The following is a 24029-nucleotide window of genomic DNA, read 5'->3' on the forward strand; positions in this document are numbered from 1 at the left end:
TGGGCCTCTTCTGTCAGGCACCTTTGCATTCTCTGACCTCTGCTCTCCATCTGCCTAAGAAGGCTGTGAGTAACTGCTTCCTCCATCCCTTTCCAAATACAGCCCTCCTCAGGCAGACAGAATGGGCTAAAATCCAGGAGGATTCCATTTGCCATAAATGAATGTGAATCACAGTTGCTCAGTCGTGTTCAACTCTTGTGACCCCATGGACTGTGGCCCGTCAGGCTCCTCTGTCCATGGGATTCTCCAGGCAAGAATACTGGAGTGGGTTGCCATTCCCTTCTCCAGGGGATCTTTCCAACCCAGGGATCGAACCCAGGTCACCCGCATTGCAGGCAGATTCTTTACGGTCTGAGCCACCAGGGAAGCAGAGTTAACCCCTCACACCCACACCCAGACATCCCAAGTTAGAACTCCCACCAAGGGCTTAGCAGCTGTGTGCTTCTGTGCACATTATTTCTTTCTCCAAGCCTCATTATCCTCATTTGTAAACCGGGGATAATTGTAGTACTGTTAACCCCTGAACACCATGGGGGGAGTTCAGGACCACCACCCTCCACAGAGTCAGCCCTCCATATCCAAGATTCCGAATCTGTGGATTCAACCAGCCCCAGGTAGGGTAGTAACTATGATAGCTTCCCTGATAGCTCAGTTGGTAAAGAATCCACCAACAGGAGACCCCAATTTGATTCCGGGGTTGGGAAGATCTGCTGGAGAAAGGATAGGCTACCCACGCTAGTATTCTTGGGCTTCCCTTGTGACTTAGCTGGTAAAGAATCCACCTGTAATGTAGGAGAGCTGAGTTCGATCGCTGAGTTGGGAAGATCCCCTGGAGAAAGGAAAGACTACCCATTTCAGTATTCTGGCCTGGAGAATTTCATAGACTACAGTTCATGGAGTTGCAAAGAGTCAGACACGATTGAGCAACTTTCATTTTCTTATAGGGACTTACGCAGCTCAAACCTGTGTTGCTTAAGGATCAACTGTACTCCCCTGATAGGGAGAGGTAGGGATTAAACATGAGATGCTGTGTATGAAGCACTTAGTACCAAGCATGACTCATAGTAAGTGCTCAATAAATGGCAGTCCCCCAGTTTATTTCCTGCCTACTTTTACTTCCAGTAAGGGTAGGCAAACGGGTGCATGCTATCTCAAAATGATTGCAAACTTAGTCTAAACTTAGGCGGCGCTCACAGATTTATCCTCTGAGAAAAACCACAAAATTTTTTGTAAGTCATGATCCCTTCCTGGGTTTGTTTTTTTTTTTTCCTTTATCAGCTATATTTAGCTCTTAAATTTTATATCTCAGCTTGAAATCTTAAAGTCATCCTTCCAAAAGTACAAGTGGTTCAGCCAATGGCATTTACAAGCAAGCTGTTTTTTTGGTTCTTTTTTTTTCTCCAGAAATAACAATAGGTCAGAGGTGAGACTGATTTCCAGAACTCCAAATATAAATAAGGTAAACTTCATTTAATCAAAGAATCCAATTTGGCAAGTCCAATTCTGAAGACTAGTTATTCCAGTTTTATTAAACTTCCAAGAGATCATTTAAGCTTTTTCTCGCAGGTTGTAAGCTGTCTCTCAGGGACCCTGGGTCTGGGTAAACACCCCATCCCCACCCCCAGCTCACAGTTGAAATTGTTGGTATTGAGTTTTTCAAATACTAGCTACTTCTTCTTTCCAGCCTGCCACCCAACCACTTTACCTAAGGTTAATCCAAACTCTTTTACACATAATAACATATTTTTTAAAAAAGATTTTCTTGATGTGGACATTTTTAAAGTCTTTACTGAATCTGTTACAATATTGCTTCTGTTCACGTTTTGGTTTTTTGGCCTTGAGGTGTGAGGGATCTTAGCTGCCTGACCAGGGATCAAACCCACATTGGAAGGCGAAGGCTTAACCACTGATCCACCAGGGAAGTCTCCATAGTAACATATTTATTGAGTCCTTACTATGTGCCAGACACAGTTTTAAATGTAAGTCATTCTCTCATAACGTTATTATAATATAAGTACTATTATTATCATCTTTCTACACGAAATGTTATTTTGGAAATTTGCATTAGAGAATCTAGCTGATCTGGGGCAGAGCAGAGATTTGAGGCCAGGGAGTCTGGCTACAGAGCTGGCTCTTGCCCACCAAACTGTATCCCCTCTCCTAAGAGAGGTGACGTTTCCCAGGGACACAGTTTGCACAAGAATTCCGACTCTCCGTGTCCACAGCAGCACCCTTCCTCCGTAGAATGTTCTGTCCTAGCCCCATTTCTCCCAGCCTATTCCCAGGGGGCATCCCTTACCAAAAACACGAAAGAAACACCCTACTAACAACAATGTCCTTCTCACCTCTGTCAAAGGGGGCTGCAAAAATATTCAAGGCAGGGTGGCTCAGACTTGGGCGAGGGGCTCCAAGTCCAACCTCAACATTAACTGGCTGGGCACCCTTAGTCAAGTCACACCACATCTTCACGCACACATGCTCACCAGTAGAGCAGGGGAACAGGCAGAAACTGCCTTCCAGGGCTTTTGTGGGGATTGCGTGAGCATATCTGTGCTCAGCACAGCGCTGAGCTCAATAAGGAAGCTGTCATCATTAAGCAAGATCAATAAGAGCTATTATGAGTATTGATCGTACAGTCCATCACTGTGAGTAGAACCGAGAAGGTCATATTCCGAGAAGACTCAGAGAGAACCTGGGTTGTCATATATGCTCTATGGGGCCCTGTCCCATATTCGTCCCTGAACCTGAGGACCAGCTGCCTGAGACAGAAGGGGTCACCCCCAAGCCTGCCTGGCACACAACACCTGTGAGTTTCCCAGGGCGGGAGATGGTTATTAAGTAGAAGGTGATGCGGAGAGGCAAGTGAGAGCCCAGACAAGGCCAAGCTGGAAACCCCTCTGTAAATCAACCCCATCCTGTAAGCAGTTATTTTCTCCCGAGACACAACATTACCTGTCCCAGGTTAGCAGTTCTGAACATTGATTTCAAAACTTGCTTTCGACTCAGCCCCTTAACCGTCAGGTGAAGACGGAGCTGCTTTGTCGGGAGAGGGAAGAGGAGGCTCCTGGAGCACCTACTTGTTGAACTCCTCCCCAGAGGAACCCCATGTCCCTTAGAAAGGGCACTGAGGTCTTTAGACCACAGCTTGAGAAACATACTCCAAGAGAAACAAATGTATAGTCATCCCTTGGCTCCTCCTGCCCCCAGGACTAGTTCCAAGATGCTTGCAGGCACCAAAACCCACCCGTGCTCAAGTACTTTTCATAAAAGGGCATGCAAGCTCAGTTGCCTCAGTTGTGTCTGACTCTTTGCAACCCTATGGATTGTAGCCCACCAGGCTCCTCTGTTCATGGGATTCTCCAGACAAGAATACTGGAGTGGGTTGCCATGCTCTCCCCCAGGGGATCTTCCCTACCCAGGGATCGAACCTGTGTCTCTTACATCTCCTGCACTGGCAGGGAGGTTCTTTACCACTAGTGTCACCTAGGACGCTCATAAAATGGCACAGAACTTGCATATAACCTACATACATCTTCCCTTATACTTTAAATCATCTCTAAAACCTAATAGAAGAATGTAAATACATCCTAAATGTAAGCACAATCTAAATTCAAATATGATCTAAATGCTATGTAAATAATCACATGCAAATTCAAGTTTTACTTTGGGGAACTTTCTGGAATTTTTTTGGAGATGGCCTTCCGAGGTTGTTTGAACGCAGAACCTGTGTACGATATGAACTTTGCTCTTAGTGAACTTAGAGTCTAGTGAGCTGGTGGCTACAGGTTTGCACTGGCTGGTAAGTGAACTCCAGTGTTCCTCGTTTAAGGTAGCAATCCTAGCAAGGCACCATTGCTACCTTCTACAGGGCCCTGAAGCTTTTCAGTTGCAAAAGTTTCCTCCGTGTTTATACTGCACAGGGTAGATAGGGGCTGGGAGGAGCATGCCTGAATCTTTGACCTGCTTCAGTAAAATAATTTCTAAGATTAGCTTATCTCTCACAACACCTCTGTCAGGTGGGGTTATTAATGGCTCATTTTGCAGATGAGGAAACTGAGGCTGAAGACATTTAACTTGTCTGAAGTCACCCAGCTAGACAATGCAGGACCCCAGAGTCAAACCCCATCCTGGTTTCAGAGGATGGCGGCCTGGACTTAATACAGATTCCTCCTCTGCACTTACTAGTTGTGTCTACAGCCTCAGTTTCCTCATCTGTAAAGTGGGGATGATAATGATATCTGCCACCTTCAGAATGGTGCCTGGCACACAGCCAGGACTCAACAAGAGTTAGTACCCATCTCAGGATCACCAAATAACAGATTATGGCTCATTTGTCCAATACACTCACATTTATTTGGCTGGTTAGAATACTGGAGTGGGTAGCCTATCCCTTCTCCAGAAGATGTTCCTGATCTAGGAATTGAAACAGGGTTTCCTGCATTGCAGGCAGATTCTTTACCAACTGAGCTATCAGGCAAGCCCAGAAAACAGTGCAAGGCAGTATGTGGATAAGGAGCCAAATGCGTCCTGCAGAGAAGTAAAGGCCATAGGAGTTCAGAGAAAGGGCATTTGAAATGCTTCACTTATTATTGCTTCATAAAATTTTGAGCACTCCTTGTGCAGAAGCCCTGCTGAGCTCACTGTCAGCCCAATGTCAGCATGTGCTGCCAAGGCCAGCCTCTCAGCCACCAGCTGGGGCATGTCCTTAACAAGCCACATGCTGCCTTCCAGGTAGACCAGTTAGCTCTACCACAGACAGACATCTAAGTCTCTAGGGATGCCTGGGTTCTGCCCATTAACACATGCCACTGGGGCCGTGTGCCACACCTCCATGCTGAGAAACAGCTCACGGTGTGTGTCTCCAAGACAGCAGGTGGCAGGCTGTGGGTGGGTGGGAGGGGGGCATCAGGGGCCAGGAAGACACATGACCCAGGTCCTGGGAAACAGCCAGACTCCAGCTCATCAAGTCAAAAATGCCTTTTCCTTGTGCATCCACGTGGTCCTTTCTCTCTGAATCTATTCAGAGCCGAAGGTCTTTATGAACCTTCCCTGATATTCCAGGACTCCCCTCCCCATGCCCCCTCTCTCCAAGAAAAGAAAGCAAAAGAGAAAAGAAATCAAGGAATCCCCAGAATTCTGCCCTAGCACTTGCCACACCAGGCAAATAACGGCGTGCTTCCAGAGACTCCAGAATTAAAGTTAAATTTGGAATAAAAAAAAGAGGGAAAAGAAAGGCTGACCTCCCCCGGAGTCCACTCACCCACTGCATATCCCCATCAGCCAGAAAACACCCCAGCCCGAGGCTTAAAGGTCAAGCCCTCGCTTTGCTCAATAAATGCCAAGTGAACCCAGGGCGCCCAGCCCCTCGTTCCTACCTCGTGGCCAGTGGTCCCCAGTCACCTCGCTCCCTCGGGCATCACCTGCTCCCGCGGATCCAGCATCTCTGCTCGGGAAGCCGAGAGCCTCTGATGTGGGAGAGGTTCCGCGGAAGGAAGGGGAGGGCAGGCTGAGATCACTGACGTGGGGAGGGGTGGGTCTCCCTAAGCAAGCACTTGGTTCCAGGGGAAAGGATGTTTTGTAAGTTTTGGCTTGAATGTCCAGGGGCAGAACAGGAAGTGTGCAGTAGGGCTGGGAGCCCAGGGTGCATTTCCACAGCCTCCCTTTAGAGGGAGCTTCCGGGGGTCTCTCAACTGCGGCCCGGTCTGGAATGCAAAGCTCTGTCTGAATCCTGGAGCTTTCCCCGCCTTACGCTTTCCTCCAGCACCTTTTTTTTTTTTTTTTGCCTTTTTCCCTCCTTAATGGACCGTCAGCTTCGTTCCTGACATGCTGGAAAAATTTTCCCTAGGCCTAAACTTGGCTCAGGAACACTCTCCCCTTGTGAGAGAATTTCTCCTGTTACACAGTTCAGATTGAAAAAGAGAGAGAGAGAGAGAGAGAGCTATTTGTTTTGCCAACTTTTGTACTGGGGACATTTTTGATGAATTTCCTCCCTTCTCTGAACCTTTGGATTCCAAGAAATATACACACCCACATCCCTCCTGACTTTTTCCCCCTACCCCTCTAATGGAAAAATAACAAAAATAATAAAATTGGTGAAAGATGGCAGAGAGAATGTTCTTAGTTTGTGGGCTCCTGGGGTCCTTCTTGGGTCAGCCTCCTCTCACCCCCAAACACACTTTTGCCCACTGGCCACGCGTGCTGCGTGTCAAAGGGGAGGGGTAGTGATTGGCTTCCAGCTCTCTCCTAGTTCTAGGTCTTTCTATGATGGAAGCCCAGGAATTGGCTATCTTTCCTAAATGGAGAGCAGGTCCAATTACAAGCTCCTCTTCCTCAGCCCCTCCCACCTCCCCTGCAAGGGATGAGGTTGGAAGATTCCTGGTTGTGATTCTTGGAGGTGCTGTGTGGGGATGTGTGGGGCAAATAGGCATCCTAAGATTTAGCTGTCAACAGTCACCTGGAGGGTGTCATGTCTGTGAACTGTCAAATGCCACCACAAATTGGGATACTTCCTGCCAGTACTGGAGATGGAAGAGATTGGATTTCGATCCCTGGATGGGAAAGATCCCCTGGAGGTGGGCATGGCAACCCACTCCAGTGTTCTTGCCTGGGGAATCCCCATGGGCAGAGGAGCCTGGTGGGCTATAGTTCATGAGTTGCAAAGAGTCCGACATGACTGGAGTGACTTAGCATGCACACACGCACAAACCTTTATGTGCAACGTGGATGAACCTTGAATACATCATGCTAAAGTGAAAGAAGCCAAACACAAAAGACAACAAACTATATGATTCCATTTATCCTGCAAGGTCAAGAATGGGCAAATCCCTAGAGACAGGAAATAGATTAATGGTTGTCAAGGATTGGGGTGGTGATGGAACTGGGGGCTGGGAGGAGATAGTACAGGATACAGAAGTACAGGGTTTTAGTGGGGGAGATGATAAAAATGTTCTCAAGCTGATTGTGGCAATTATCACACAACTGTGTAAATATACTAAAAATCACTGAGTTGTACACTCTAAATAGGTGACTTTGTGGCATGTAAATTATATCTAAATAAAGCTATTGCAAAAATAATACACATCCCTGAAAAGATAACTATTTCTGTATATTTTGTAACCTAACCTCAACTTCTTAAGTGCCATAGTTTGAGTATAATTTCTTGTTTCCTTGACTAACTCATCTGAAGGTTTATTTTGAGAAATTCAAGACACTGTTTGAGAAAAGAAAAGAGGTTGTGGGAAACTCGAGGAAAGAGTCATTCATTATTATTACTATTTATTTTGGGCTGCGTCCGGTCTTAGTTGTGGCACACAGGATCTTCACTGCGGCGCGGGTGTGGGGGGCATCTCTCTAGTTGTATGTGGTGCACGGGCTCAATAGCCCACGGCATGTTGGATCTTAGCTCCCTGACCTGGGATTGAATCATGTCCTCTGCATCGGAAGACGGATTCTTAACCACTGGACCACCACGGAGCTCCCAACTATCATGTTCTAAGAGGAACACATTATTCTGCGTATTGAGATTCTTTAATAATCTTCCTTCTTTGGGGACACAAATATCCCCAGACTCTCTCTATCCTGCCCTCTACCAAACTGCATGTTAAGAAGGACTTTGAACGTAAAACTACCTGAGATTTAGGATCCTGACAGCTCTGACTGTGTGTATGTAATTAATGTACAAAATGTTGAGTGTTTTAAGCTAATGAAACACATTCATTCTCATTTTTCATCTCTCAAAAGTGATCAAACTCCTACTATATTCCAGGTAGCCTGAAATGTACAGGAGTTATGAGTCTGGCAAAGGAAACAAGAAGGCAGTGTCATTGGCAATAGAAGGAACAGGTAAGATAAGGGCCCGGCGAAAGCAGAGAATGTATGTCATGGGGAATGGCTGGAGCGGCAAGTGTGGTTTTAAGCAGGCCTATGGAGTTGGTTCTGTAATTGATGGAAAGTCTGAAGCATGGGAGAGTCATGTTATAGAAGAGGTGCTCTGAGAGGTGCTGAGTGAGAATGGTGAAAGTGGTCCAGAATTTCTGGCAATTGGGTAAAAGAAGTTTCATTCTTATTATCGTTCTTCTGTTTTGAAGGACGGATTACATAGAGGTAATTTATTAGCAGCTTGCTGGTCCCTAGAATACGGCTTGCAAGGTTACAGAGGGAAAGAAAATTCCGCTGCCCTTTACAGAGGCCACCACCATGCCAATCAACCGCTCTCTCCGTGTCCATTGGATGTCATTCTCAGGTTTGCCCACTAGATGGCGGCATTGTTATTCCAGGAAGAAAACTTGCCAAACTCGGTATTGCTGCTGCTGCTGCCGCTGCTAAGTCACTTCAGTCGTGCCCGACTCTGTGTGACCCCAAAGACGGCCCCCCGTCCCTGGGATTCTCCAGGCAAGAACACCATTTCCTTCTCCAGTGCATGAAAGTGAAAAGTGAAAGTGAAGTCGCTCAGTTGTGTCCAACTCCTAGTGACTCCGCGGACTGCAGCCTACCAGGCTCCTCCGTCCATGGAATTTGCCAGGCAAGAGTACTGGGGCAATCCTAAAGGAAATGAGTCCTGAATATTCAGTAGGACTGATGCTGAAACTGAAACTCCAATACTTTGGCCACCTGATGCGAAGAACTGACTCATTGGGAAAGAACCCTGATGCTGGGAAAGATTGAAGATGGGAGGAAAAGGGGATGACAGAGGATGAGATGGTTGGATGACATCACCGACATGATGGACGTGAGTTTGAGTAATCTCTGGGAGTTAGTGATGGACAGGGAAGCCTGGCGTGCTGCAGTCCGTGGGGTCGCAAAGAGTCAGACACAAATGAGTGACTGAACTGACTGATTGCTGGGGCAGCTGAGAATCAGCAATGTCTGCCCTTTACCCCTTTTTGCATCAGGCAGCAGACCAGCAGAGGAGCCCAGAATGTGCTGTGGAAAGAGCATGGGCTTTGGAGCTGGGCGAAGTTGTGTGCTAACTCAGATCCCCCCTCTCCGAGTAGAGTTTGACTCTGAGTAGAGTGCTCCCTGGGTCCACTGGGGGCTTACTATCATAAAATGTCAGCGCTACCTTTCCATAATCTGAAATGAATCAGAATTCCGAAGCACACCTGGCTTTTGGGTAAGAGACTGTGGATTTGCAGTATGGACCGCAAGGGTGTCCTGAGGATAAAAGTTGACGGCTTGCCTGAAGCCGTCTAACACACAAAACCCATGGGGCTCCTCTCTCTCCAACCCCAGCTAATCAGATCTGGGGCCTGGCCCATGAGAGAAAGGGGCGGTGGGGGAACAAAGCAAAAGAATCTCTACGGATGCATTCACATCGTTCGTTCATATGACGAAAATATAGCAAGCACATACTGACATGCTGGGTACCTGGTGATGAATAGGTTCCTGGTCTGCTGAGCCAGTGCTTATCCTTGATATTAGTTCCGAAGATTTCCACTGGTTAAGCATCACCGCCACCCCACCCCCCCCCCCCTCACCCCGGAGGAGGAGGCATTTCTTGACCCTGGAGCGAATAGCCTGAAGGCCTGGGAATCTCACCTGCTTCGGATTGAAGCACCAGCGTCTTGAAGCGACAGTCCCTGGCCCCGCCCACTCCTCATCCCATGTCCCGCCCCCCCGCCCCGCCTCCGGAGCAAGTACAGGAAAATTTTCAAATGTGTCAGGTTCTGCCTTCCTTCTTTGCCTCTGCGCGCTCTGTTCCCTTTTCCCAAAACGGCTTTCAACACTTTTCCCTTCTCTCCTATTTAACTCGGAGAAGGAAATGGCAACCCACTCCAGTATTCTTGCCTAGAGAATTACATGGACAGAGGAACCTGATGAGCTTCAGTCAATGGGGTTGCAAATAGTTGGACACGACTGAGCAACTGATCGGGTGTTTAACTCTCAGGAGAAGGCAATGGGAACCCACTCCAGTACTCTTGCCTGGAGAATCCCATGGATGGAGGAGCCTGGTGGGCCGCAGTCCATGTGGTCGCTAGGAGTCAGACACCACTGAGCGACTTCAGTTTGACTTTTCACTTTCATGCATTGGAGAAGGACATGGCAACCCACTCCAGTGTTCTTGCCTGGAGAATCCCAGGGACGGGGGAGCCTGGTGGGCTGCCGTCTATGGGGTCACACAGAGTCGGACACGACTGAAGTGACTTAGCAGCAGCAGTAGCAGCCCCTGACTGCAGCCCAGGGCTCAGTGTTGGCAGGTGCGGTACCTACCCTTCTCTGCTGCCAGTCTTGGGCCATCCCTGGGGACCCTGGGCACGCTGCCACCACGGTTCCCAACCGAACGCACTGCACTGGAATCTTCGATGTCAGTGTGTCCCCCGCCTCCACCCTCCCCATCACACACAGACGTGGGCAGTGCCTTGAGGACACGCTGTGTTCTTTTTTGTGTCCTGAGTACTGCTGAGCTTGCCACTCATCTAAATGTTCCATTGAATGGTCGATTGAATGAATGACAGTGGGGATGCTGCTGCTATATTTATGAAAGAACTCTGAGCTCTTGGGATTTATGATAAGGTTCTACAGAGCTGAAAATGGCCTGAATGTGCTGTCACGGCAAGAAATCTGAGACCTGTTTTGAAGTCAGGTCCTGGCCCTGCACAACCCCTTGCTTCACCCCAGGAAGAGAGACTCTACTTGTGGGAAGCACGCTGGGCTGGAAGTCCCAGCTTCTGGGCTCAGGGCTTACGTCCAGCACCAGCTGGCTGTGTGATCGTATCGAAACACAGCAGCCTCCCATGTCCTCTGCCTGCTTTTTGTCTATGGAAAAACTTTAGCTGAAGAATAAGTTTAATCAAAATGCTTAAATACAGAAACAAAGGAAATAGAGGAGACCAAATAATGCAGTCATTACGCATACTCAGGGACCTTTAGTTCCTTCCCAAGGGCTATAGATCTTATTCTGAGCCATATCCTGTGAGCTGTCTCATAGATACTGAAACCCCACCAGGTGGAAAAGTTAGCTGTGTGATGACCGGACTACAGGCATGACATAAGCTGCTCCATCTTGCACAATTCCAAGAACTGGCCTCAAAGAAACGGAAACAAACCAACCCTGGAACTGAAGATTAACTGTACTTAAAACAATCAAAAGATGATGCTGGTCAGACCACTGATGACCAATTTCAAATTGACTGTCAGAGCTGACTGCTGTTGCTGCGCGGAGCCCCCTCCCTTTCTCTATTAAACCTCTTGCCCCGCCCAGGGGGTGGAGTCGGCCTTTGGACAGACATTCGCCCTCCCCCTGCCCCCACCTTAGTGGCTGGCATCCAAAATAAAGCGAACTGTCCACCAACGTGGCCTCTTCATTGGCTTTTGAGCCAGACCTCTCAGTAACAGTACCATCCACCATCAAGTGGCAGCTTAGCCCCACTTTCTTTATCAGGACAACTAACAGAGCAGCTGTGCCCTAAGCTTCTTCCTGGTCCTCGTGGTCCGTGGCTTTCAGGGCTAGCGCTGTGGGCTCGTAGAAGAGCGCACGGCGACGTCTAATCTAGGCTTCTAGTTCTGGCTGTAGGACGTCTGCGTGAAGGTGCAACCCCTTTGGTGTAAAGTCTGCCACACACACATCTCCACGTTTACAGACTGACTCCTCTTCTCTCTTCAAAAAGCCTCCTCTTCAAATTTAAATACTTTGAGGGCCTACCTTGTCATCTTAAAATCATAGAATTTCAAAGTTGGGAAGGAGTTCAGTGGCTGATAGTTCCGATGTGTGGTGCTTAGCTGCTCAGTCGTGTCTGACTCTTTGGACCCTATGGACTGTAGCCTTCCAGGCTCCTCTGTCCATGGGGATTTTCCAGGCAAGAATACTGGAGTGGGTTGCCATGCCCTCCTCCAGGGGATCTTCCCAACCCAGGGATCAAACCCAGGTCTCCCACATTGCAGGTGAATTCTTTACTGTTTGAGTCACCAGGGAAGCCCATGAACACTGGAGTGGATAGCCTATCCCTTCTCCAGGGGATCTTCCTGACCCAGGAATCAAACTGGGGTCTCCTGCATTACCGGCGGATTCTTTGCCAGCTGAGCTACCAGGGAAGCCCAATTGTTTAGTTATCCTGTCAAAATCTGGCAGGGATGATGGTCAGGCTCCACCTGGCACCTGGGTCACAAACCCCAGTGAGACCTGCAAGGCTGTTGATAGGAACAGAAGTTACAATACTAAAATTTCCTCTAGCTTCTTGATTTCTCCTGTAGCATAAGCACTTATACCTAAGCAGGACTTCTCTTCCAAACCCAGTAAGTCTTCTACGTGTGAACCAGTTCCATTCCACGAGTATATTGGTAAGTGAAATTTGTTCATAAGTTCAATGAAGTTAGCCTAGGCACCCAACTAACACAATTGGCTGTATAGCACTGTTTTACAATAGGTTTATAATATTTTAGCACAAATAATATGTAAAGACAAACACAAAAAACAAACATTTTAAATCTAAGATTGCTGCTAAGTCACGTCAGTCGTGTCCGACTCTGTGTGACCCCATAGACGGCAGCCCACCAGGCTCCCCCGTCCCTGGGATTCTCCAGGCAAGAACACTGGAGTGGGTTGCCATGTCCTTCTCCAGTGCATGAAAGTGAAAAGGGAAAGTGAAGTCACTCAGTCGTGTCTGACCCTCAGCGACCCCATGGATTGCAGCCTTCCAGGCTCCTCCATCCATAGGATTTTCCAGACAAGAGTACTGGAGTAGGGTGCCATTGCCTTCTCCAATCTAACATTACAGTACCTTAAAAAGTATAGCATACTTTTAAAAGTTAGTACAATACGGCAAAAAAATAAAGTTAATAAAAGTACAATACAACAGCTGGCATCTAGGGGCTAGCATTGCGTGAACAGGCAAGAAGAGTTACTGACTGACTGGAGAAGGGAGGGGAGGTGGGAGATGGTGGAGCTGAAGGACTGTCAACAATAGGAGTCAAAGGACAAGCTGCAATGTCACTCAGGCCTGACACTGATGGAACACACATTGAGATCTTTGTAAGTTCGAACCTTGAAGGTTCGTATGTAGGGGACTCACTGTACAAGGTCTTCTCCACGTTCTCATTCTGCTTTCTAGGTTCCCTCCACTATACACCAGTTGCTCAAACCAAAGCCCTAGAAATCATTCCCTCTTTCCCTACTCCAACACTCAATTCATCAGTAATTCTGTATTTGAATTCCTTCAAATGACCAGCTCATCACCTCCATTCCTGACACCCAAGTCAAAGGCACTCTCATTTGCTGGGACTAATGCAGCCGCTTGACAGTCAGGTCCCTGGTTCCCCAGACATCACTCTCTGCACAGCAGCCAGAACCATCTTCTCCAGCCTAACACCCTCCCCTGGTTTCTCAGGATAGGGAGCTCTAAACCCCTCACCATGTCACAAGGCCCGGCCCACCCTTCCAACCTCAACTACCGAGGCTGGGCCGCACCAATACACCAAATGCTTTGCTGCTTCAGGACCTTTGACTGTGTTACTGCCTCCTTCCCCATAGGCTCACCTCTAACATTCGAGGGGCCCAGGAAGAGACTGCAAATGGAGGCCCCCACACCACTAAACTCTAACATAAGGTATGCTGTGTCCTCTTACCGTGACAAATGACTTTCTAATGGCAAAATGGAAAAATATGCATAGAGTTATGGTTTTTACGACTATATGTTAGTAAAATACAAAACAAAATTGAATCTAATTATTATTGTGCATATTTGAGGGGTCTGTGGGTTGGCGGGTGGCATTAGAATGAGCGAGAGAGACATACATTATTCATAACTTATATGTTTACTTCACAAAAATTCATTGTTTTGCTTTTAAGTGAAATCACTAATAAAATCATCTTTGAATAATTTGTATTCTATTGAGATGAATGATCTAAAAGGCTTTAAATGTTATTGTCTTCAGAGGTACAAAATCTGAATATATTGTCATTAAAAATGTAACTGAACGTTAAGTGTACACAATGAAAAGTTAAAAATGTTCTCATGTATGTTTTCAAGAAGTTATTTTCCTCAAACATTCAAAATTATTTAAGATGACATAAATACATATGATAGTTGGCAGGTGTGACCATTTTAACTTAGAATTATTTAAATAAAGCTGAAGAACTTTGGAGGAGTATTTACCAAAGTTGTATTAATTTTTAAAAAATATTCATCATTTACTTTGGGGCTGTGCTGGGTCTTTCTGCTGCGGGGGCTTTCTCCAGTTGTGGTGAGTCGGGGCTGCTCTTTGTTAAAATGCACGAGCTTCTCATGTTGTGGAATATGTGCTCAAGAGCACAGGCTCAGGAGCTGCGGTGCACGGGCTGAGTTGCTCCGAGGTCTATAGGATCTTCCCAGACCAGGGATCGAAACCGTGTCTCCTGCATTGGCCGGTGGATTCTTAGCACTGAGCCACCAAGGAAGCCTTGAATATTCTTCTTCTTAAAAATTCTTCTTTGATGAGTCTTGCATGTCGATGTCGTTGTCAAGGAAAATGATTGGTATGCATCAGGCATCTAACCTTTAGACCAACCTACATACAACTTTAAGAGAAATATGAGTTATTAACATTGCACCATGGGCATCTCCAGAACACAAAGAACCCCCCCCCCCAAAAAAAAAAAAAAAAAACCAACGGAAAAACCAACGGATGTTCGGAGTTCTGGGAAACAATTCTTTAGGCAGTATTCTTTGCACCGATGCCATCTGAGAGGAGTTTAACCATTAACTCATTAGTCCATTGTCCTTTCCCTCTCCTGAATGGCCCCCGCCATGCTAATCCTCTCCGTGTTACTTTGCCTCATGACAGCAGAGTGGAAAAGCATTTCCCTGGCGTCCAAACAGTAAAGTAGTGAGGATGCTTAGAGCCCTCTTCACTCAGGGCCCAGAGGCTGCCACGTGCCTTGGTCCAAGGGTCGTTCTGTTCATAAGGGCACTTTCTTCTCTGTCCCTTTCTTGACCACCTGGATTAACTGAAGCAGTGTCCACCTCCCAACCCCAGTCTTACTCTATGCCATCATCCTAAATGCATTTCCCCACAGCCATGGACACCAGCTGGTAGAACAATTTTACCTTATTTGTTGACAGTTTGTTATCCGTCTCCCCCAGCAATGGACTTAGTCAGGTCTACTTTACATTTTCAGCTTTTACAAGGGAGTGTGGTACGTGACAGGCCTTCAGTAACTACTGTTAATAACTGAGCATCTCTGACCTTATATGCTAAAGAACCTGCCTGCAATGCGTGAGACCCAAGTACGATCTCTGGGTGGGAAAGACCCCCTGGAGAAGGGAATGGCTACCCACTCCTTTATTCTTGCCTGAAGATTTTCATGGATAGAGGGACCTGGCTGGTGATAAACCTATGGGGTCACAGAGAACACCTAACACTTTCACTTTTACTTTTTATGGGTTTCCCAGGTGGCGCTAGTGGTAAAGAACCCCCCGCCAATGCAGGAGACATGAGAGACTCGGGTTCGATCCCGGGTCAGGAAGATTCCCTGGAGGAGGGCATGGCAACCCACTCCACTGTTCTTGCCTGGAGAATCCCATGGACGGAGGAACCTGGCGGGCTACAGTCCATGGGGTCACGAAGAGTTGGACACAACTGAAGTGACTTAGCAGGCATGCACGACCTTATAATCCTAGAGTTACCATAACAGTGTATGTTTATTTATGTGCTATGTTCTTGCCTCTCCAGTACTGGCTCAGCCAAGCTCCTGTGAGATGCCTGGAACCGACTAAGTACAAAGGGCATGACTGGGGGCTAAGAGAGGTTAGGAGGTCTGTCAGTCTGAGCAAGTGATAGAGCTTGAAACCAGTCTCCTGACCATAAAATTAGGGTTTGGGGGGCTTCCCTTGTGACTCAGTGATAAAGAATACGCCTGTCAATGCAGGAGACATGAGTTCGATCCCTGGTCCAGGAAGATCCCACAGGCACCAGTCCGTCACAACTCCTGGGCCTGTGCTCTGCTACTGAAGCCTCTATATCCTAGAGTCCACGCTCCACAGTAAGAGAAGCCACCGCAATGAGAAGCCCACAGACCTCAACGAAGAGTCATCCCCACTCGCTGCAGCTGGAGAAAAGCCCACGCAGCAGGGACGTACGGTCAAAAATAAATAAATAATAAAATTTTAAAAATTGGGGTCCTTTACCGGATGCCACTGGGCTTCCCCGGTGGCTCAGCGGTAATCGGCCTGCAATACAGGAGACACGGGAGACGCGGGCTCTGTCCCTGGGTCGGGAAGATCCCCTGGAGGAGGGAATGGCTACCCAGCCCCGTATTCTTGCCTGGAGAATCCCCATGGACACAGGAGCCCGGGGGGCTATAGTCCGTGGGGTTGCAGAGTCAGACACGGCTGAAGCGACTTAGCATGCATGCACACACCCGACGCCATTAAAGTGACTAAGGGGCTTCCTGAGGTTTTAGCCCATTGCCTGGAAACCGTCCTCACAGTGGGCAGCTCCATGCATTTCTTCCCCTAGAGGGCAGTGGCGGTACATATATGGACCTCTGATCCATTTGGTCCATGGAAGGTGGCGATGGCTGCCCATATCTTCACCTAGATTTTATTATTATTATTTAAAAATATTTATTCATTTGACTGTGCTTAAATGGAACTAAGACTGGGCTTATTTGCAGCACACGGGGCTATTCAATCTTGGTTGTGGCATACGGGATCTTTGCTTGCAGCAAGCAGGATCTAGTTCCCTGACCAGGGATGAACCTGCCCAGTGTTCACAACCCAACCCCCGCTACGCGCGCGCGCGCGCGCACACACACACACACACACACACACACACACACAGAGGAGTTGTGACAATTTAAAACACACACACACACAGGAGTTGTGACGATTGAAAACGTCTACAGGACATCAATAAATGACTTCAGGAAGGGTGGGGGCGGAATCACCCTCTCACCCAAGTCCGCCACACTGTTTGTTAAAAACCAAGAACCCAAACTGCCGTGAAGTCCAGCTGCAAACAGAGACCGCTGAGAAATTCACACACGTTCTTAGCACAGGATCTAGCGATTTCCATGTAAGTGTTTCTTCCAGCCACATTTGCTTTTTTTTTTTTTTATCATCTCCAAATGGCAATCTTTTGCAAATTAAGTGGTGTTTATCCTTCTGGCTATGAACTCTAAAAGGAGTGCAGCGGATTTTTTTTTTCCCTCTGCCTGCACAGTTCTCAGTCCCCGGGACTCATTTCTCTCTCTTTTATTGTTGTTTTTCTTCACTCAGCCTCCCCACCACCAGACAGGCTTAATGACTGCAGTCATCACATCGCAGGGCAGAGTGGTAGGCAGCCACCCCCGCAACGGGGAGTCAGACGGTTCCTCCGAGCCCGGGTTTCTTTTGTTTCTCAGGCAGACTGCAGTTTTGTCTCTTGGCTCTCCCTGAATGAAGAGAATCTTAAAACATTGTGGGGCTGCAAACAGCTTGGGGAAAGAGCGGTAAACAGGAAGTCAACGGCAAAGGAGAAATAAAAGTGATCGTTCAATTAGGCTGTTAGAACGACTTGCCTCCTGCTCCCCACCCCAACTCCGCCCCCCACCCCCAACCCCGGGCACCTTTGGGGAAAGCTGAACTGTATTAATCAGGCCAGGCATCCAGGCCTCGGAGCAGAGCTGCAGGGAGGCCTGCAGGGAGGCCTGCTGGGAGCCAGCCAGGGCCGAGAGCGCCAAAGATCTTCCCGGAGAGGCAGAACAATGTGGCCCACATGCCTGCTGCGCAGATCATCACAGCCAGGCTGCAGGACTTTACAGGGCGGTTTTTCATCCTTCCCTGGAGGGGGATAAAAGGCCACACTGTGAGCAGAGGGTATAGTCCTTCTGGTGTTCCCGCCCCACCTCTGGCTGCTAGAATTTCCCATCCAGCAGGAGACAGCCCACGATGCTCTCCAAACAGGCGGGCCCTGGGATCCCCACGGTGCCCCGGAGTCCACAACTTGGGACCCTGGCTGTCCTTCCCAGTCACTACCCAGCACCAGTGCCCTGACCCCAAGGTGCTGTTCCAGAATCACAGCCACACTGGTTTAGACCCTGGTTCATCCAGCCCAGGAGCCTTTCCTGAAAACAGCATCACAGAACTAGGGGGATTGGTATAATGACTTCTTTGCTGTCAGTTGGATGCCTCCCGAAAGTGATAGAGAAAAAGAGAGATGGAGAGATACATGGTTCCTCGTGAAATGAGACCCCAAGTTATGCAGATGGAGATTTTTCTAAAAAGGGATATCAGTTCAGTTCCGTCAGTAAGTTGTGTCTGACCCCTTGGGCTGCAGCATGCCAGGCTTCCCTGTCCTTCACTGTCTCCCAGAGTTTGCTCATGTCCATTAAGTTGGTGATTCCATCCAACCATCTCATCCTCTGTCATCCCCTTCTCCTCCTGCCTTCAATCTTTCCCAGTATCAGGGTCTTTTCCAATGAATCGGTTCTTCACATCAGGTGACCAAAGTATTGGAGCTTCAGCTTTAGCATCAGTCCTTCCAGAGAATATTCAGGACTGATTTCCTTTAGGATGGACTGGTCTGATCTCCTTGCAGTCCAAGGGACTCTAAAGAGTCTTCTCTAGCACCACAATTCAAAAGCATCAGTTCTTTGGTGCTCAGCATTCTCTATGGGCCAACTCTCATATCCGTACATGCGTACACCAAAACCCACAGCTTTGACTCTATGGACCTTTGTCGGCAAAGTGATGGGGGTGGTTTTAAACTACTTTGAGATCAGAAGGCCAAGAACCATATTCTAAGGTCAGTTTCTAAGGCTACCTGGAAGAAGCATGGTACCCAACGTTTAGAGAGCTCTGTGATGAAAAAGTAACTCCCTCTCCAATCAAAATTCCTTTGATTCATTCATTTTCCCGCAGATCATTATACAGATCCAAACGTGGAAGTAGCTCAGACTGTGCCACCATACAAAGGTGCGACTGTGGGTGAGGGGGACAATTTTCAAGGAGGCCCCAAAAAGACTCATATCTGGCAGGATGTCGAACAACAGGAGGATGGCAGAGTCTGACCCCAGGGTTCCTGAACTGGTGTCTTAAGCAAGTTGTTGTCCAAGAGTCGATACCCCAGAGACTACATGGAATTGTTAGGGATCCTGGCCTGGGAAGGTGATTGGTCTCTAGCTTCTGCTTAAGCAAAGCTTCTCATCTTCCTGGAAAATACTGCTGCTGCCTGGGCCCCGGGCTACAGGACCACGTACAGGAAGCAGTCACGACCGCTGCCCTCCCTGCCACTGCCAAGGGGAGGACCCCAAGGCAGAGGTCTCAGAACCTTCTGCCCACACTCAGACATCTCAATTTCATCAGCCCTTGCGTGATTCCCCACCTTTCCTATAAGAGTCCCAGTGGGAGCTGGGCAATCATGAATACCTAACTTTTTAATAACTTGGAGGTTTATAGGATAAACATGGATACAGCCGCTGCAGGGGTGGGGGTGGCCTCTTAACAATAACTCCCATTTCTCAGATGAGTAAAGTGCAAAGACTTGACCTCACCAGTCATCACGAGGAATTAGTGAATCGATAAGAGTCTCTGCCGCGTGTCGGGGCCACGCTCAGTCCTGTGGGTATTAAAGAAGCCAAACCATGGTCGGGGCTTCTGTGAGGTTGCATCCTAGTTTGACCTACAGAACTAACAAACTGAAAACCTGAGATGGCATAAGGCCACCTGATCTTTCTGGCCTTTAGTCAACTCCAGCCAGAACATTTGTGTAGTAGAGCTTTGGCACTTTGTTAAATAATACCTCACATTGTCATTTAATCTGTCCTAAAGTACCCATTAGGTTATAAACTCCCCCAGGTTGGAAAGCACAGCTTACTCTTCTTAGGGGTTCATCACACACACACACACACACACACACACACACACACACACACGGTGCTCATTATGCTGTTCCTGAATGCTCCAGTAAGTGTAATTGTGTGAAACAGAAAATAATTGCAACAGGAGTAATCTGGGTAAGTAAGGGAGCAATCTGGGTGGCCTAGGTAGTTGGAGGAGGGAGGTTTCACTGGACATGCAAGAGGCAATTGACATACTGTGGTTCTCTTTTTTTTCCTTTTGGAAGTAGTGATTAAAGATAGCATTAGGAAATACATACATATTAGGAAACATGTACATATTCATTATAGAAAATTTGTCAAATAAAATGAAGAAAATGCAAATCACAGGTAATTTGACTCATAAATTTGATTCATAAACATGCAGAATACATAATTACAAAGTGTAACAAGTGCTATGAAGGAAGAAATAAATAAGAAAGTGAGTAACGGGGGACTTCATCTGGAACACAGGAGGCCCCTCCCAGGAGGCCCCTCCCAGGGATATGATATTCAAGCTGTGAGCAAGGTTTAGACAGGTGAAGAAAGGGAGGAACAGGACCACATGATACATTTTTTTTTTTAAGGTAAATTATGACTCTGTAGAACTACTCAATCAATGTGTGTCAAAGATTTTATTTAACTTGTAAAGTAATGAGAGAACCAGTAAGATATTACAACTGGTCCAAAGGAGACTTCAAAGAACCACAGTTATCAATCGGGATTGTTGAAATGAAATGCAAATATTCAGATGCCAAACTGGGTACAAGAAAATTAGCTGTCTCTCCCTTGGACAGCATCAGCAACTCAATGGACATGAACTTGAGCAAACTCTTGGAGACAGTGGAGGACAGGAAAACCTGTCATGCTGTGGTCCATGGGGTCAGAAAGAGTCAGACATGACTTAGCCACTGAACAACAATAACCCCTGGACAGAATTCACTGGTATATGGAAAATAATCATTTGCATTATTCTCAATTATCTACGACTTATAGGCTTGTAAACTAGCTCTGAGAAAAGGAAAGATATAGATAACCAGGATGAGCAAACCAGTTAAGACACCCATAACTGCCCCCACCCCAAAGTGTTTCCCAGTTTTTCCTGACATGTGCAAATGCCCTGGGGAAGGAAAGAACTTAACAGAACTGAAAGAAGAAGAATGTTACTGGAATGTAATGAGCAGCAGAGTGGGTTGAGACAGAGGTCATGGTGTACGATCCAGATTGTAGCCTGTGTTTTTCACTTAACAACATAGGGTAAACATTTCTCTGTTATCACTGAACATCCTTCTGAAGCATGGTTTTTAAGGGCTACACTGTGTTCCCCTGCGATGGACTCACTGCAACATATTTACCAGCCCCCACACCTCCTTTGTCCATTTAACTGGTTATCACTTAATATTCTTGTTCGTGAATCTTTGTTTTCACACATCTTCAATAATTTCCTTAGGATACACTTCTGGACATAGAATCTCCAGATCAAAGATGATTTTAAAGGTGTTGATTCATGAAAATTGCTTTCCAATGAGATGTTGGAGGAAAATACTGAGCCCTAGAGAGGTGGAGGCTCTGAAATTAGCTAGAAGACCAGTGTAAGGAGGAGGGGTGAGGTGGAAAGGGTCTGACCTAGACAGAGAGTGGGGGTGGAGGGGAGGTCTGACGTGGAAGGCACTGAGAGCCTGGGTGTGTAGAGACCAAGGCGGGCAGGAGCAGATGACTCCAAGGCCTTGGAGTTGTTTTTTGCCGTAGACACAGGTTAGAGATGGAAATTTTGGAGAAGAAGCGAATTTGAAGGAAGAAGACACATTTATTTTTGGATACACAGGGTGTGGCACTGACCTCCCAGGTATCTCAGTGGTAAAGAATCTGCCTGCAATGCAGGAGCTACAGGAGACACCGATTCAATCCCTGGGTCAGGAAGAGCCCTTGGAGGAGGGCATGGCAACCTACTCTAGTACTCTTGCCTGGAGAATCCCAAAGACAGAGGACCCTGGTGGGCTACAGTCCATGGGGTTGCAAAGAGTCAGACACAACTGCGCATAGGACTGTAGCCCACCAGGCTCCTCAGTCCATGAGGTTCTCCAGGCAAGAATACTGGAGTGGGTTGCCATTTCCAAGGGGTCTCCAGGTCATCTTCCTGACCCAGGGACTGAACCAGCATCTTCTGTGGCTCCTGCATTGCAAGCGGATACTTTACTACGGTGCCACCTGGGCTAGAGTCAGTCCATGGGGTTGCAAAAAGAGTCAGACATGACTTAGAGACTGAACGGCAACAACAAGGGGATGAGGTAACCGTAAAGCGTGGGGTATGGTGGGGCAAAGTCTGGGCTGGAGAGGTAAGTTTGGGAGCCCTACAGAGACCATCTGGTTACAACCAGTGAAGAGGGGATGGGGAGGAGACCCTGCAAAATCCACACACGGGGGGTGGGGGGGGTGGAGGGGGGATGGTGGAGACACAGGGCGCAGCAAATGAGCAGGTGGGCGGGAGAGAGAGAGGGAGGCAGGCCATTCACTACATCCAGTATTGCCGGTGAGGTCAAAAAGGACAAGGAGCACGGGGAAGGAAACACACTGTGCTTGGCCAGCAGACAGTCACAGTGACCTTGAGGACACATTTCCATAGAGTCGCGGGGGCGGGAGTCAGCGGTTAAGGAAAGAGGAGACGGAGCCGCGAGTGTGGCCACAGAAGTGGAGGATTTTGGCAGCAAAAGGAACGGGAAAGTCTGGAAATTAGCTCGAAAGGAGTTGCGTCCAGCATGATTTGGGGAGCCTGTGTCTTGTCCATATTCCAACCCAGCTTCTTCCGGCCACCACTCCACACCCCCGGCCGCAATTTCCTCCGCTTATTTTTCCATCCCCAGTATTTCTTCAACCACAGAGAACAGATGTGGCTTCATATGATGAGCACTTAACACAGAGCCGGGGCACATAGTAAGTGCTCAGTAAGTGTTGGCAATTCTTCATTGTTGTTATTAATCACGGGCCCTTAGGAGAAAGATAGGCAAACAGAAAGGAAGAAAAGAGCGCCAGGGAGGGATGCAAATGGGGCTGCGGTTAAGGAGCGGGCAACATCCGTACCAGGGCATCTTTAGAAACATCAGTTCAGTTCAGTCGCTCAGTCGTGTCCGACTCTTTGCGACCCCATGAATCGCAGCACACCAGGCCTCCCTGTCCATCACCATCTCCCAGAGTTCACTCAGACTCACGTCCATCGAGTCTGTGATGCCATCCAGCCATCTCATCCTGGGTTGTCCCCTTCTCCTCCTGCCTCCAATCCCTCCCAGCATCAGAGTCTTTTCCAATGAGTCAACTCTTCGCATGAGGTGTCCAAAGTATTGGAGCTTCAGCTTTAGCATCATTCCTTCCAAAGAAATCCCAGGGTTGATCTCCTTCAGAATGGACTGGCTGGATCTCCTTGCAGTCCAAGGGACCCTCAAGAGTCTTCTCCAACACCACAGTTCAAAAGCATCAATTCTTCAGTGCTTAGCCTTCTTCAGAGTCCAACTCTCACATCCATACATGACCACAGGAAAAACCATAGCCTTGACTAGATGGACCTTAGTCGGCAAAGTAGTGTCTCTGCTTTTGAATATACTACCTAGGTTGGTCATAACTTTTCTTCCAAGGAGTAAGCGTCTTAATTTCATGGCTGCAGTCACCATTTGCAGTGATTTTGGAGCCCCAAAAAATAAAGTCTGACACTGTTTCCAGTATTTCCCCTTCTATTTCCCATGAAGTGATGGGACCAGATGCCATGATCTTCGTTTCCTGAATGTTGAGCTTTAAGCCAACTTTTTCACTCTCCTCTTTCACTTTCATCAAGAGGCTTTTTAGCTCCTCTTCACTTTCTGCCATAAGGGTGGTGTCATCTGCATATCTGAGGTGATTGATATTTCTCCCGGCAATCTTGATTCCAGCTTGTGCTTCCTCCAGGCCAGCGTTTCTTATGATGTACTCTGCATAGAAGTTAAATAAGCAGGGTGACAATATACAGCCTTGACCTACTCCTTTTCCTATTTAGAACCAGTCTGTTGTTCCAGGTCTAACTGTTGCTTCCTGACCTGCATACAGATTTCTCAAGAGGCAGGTCAGGTGGTCTGGTATTCCCAACTCTTTCAGACTTTTCCACTGTTTATTGTGATCCACACAGTCAAAGGCTTTGGCATAGTCAATAAAGCAGAAATAGATGTTTTTCTGGAACTCTCTTGCTTTTTTGATGATCCAGCGGATGTTGGCAATTTGATTTCTGGTTCCTCTG

Source organism: Capricornis sumatraensis, chromosome 4 (assembly GCF_032405125.1).
Source record: "Capricornis sumatraensis isolate serow.1 chromosome 4, serow.2, whole genome shotgun sequence".
Lineage (NCBI taxonomy): Eukaryota > Metazoa > Chordata > Mammalia > Artiodactyla > Bovidae > Capricornis > Capricornis sumatraensis.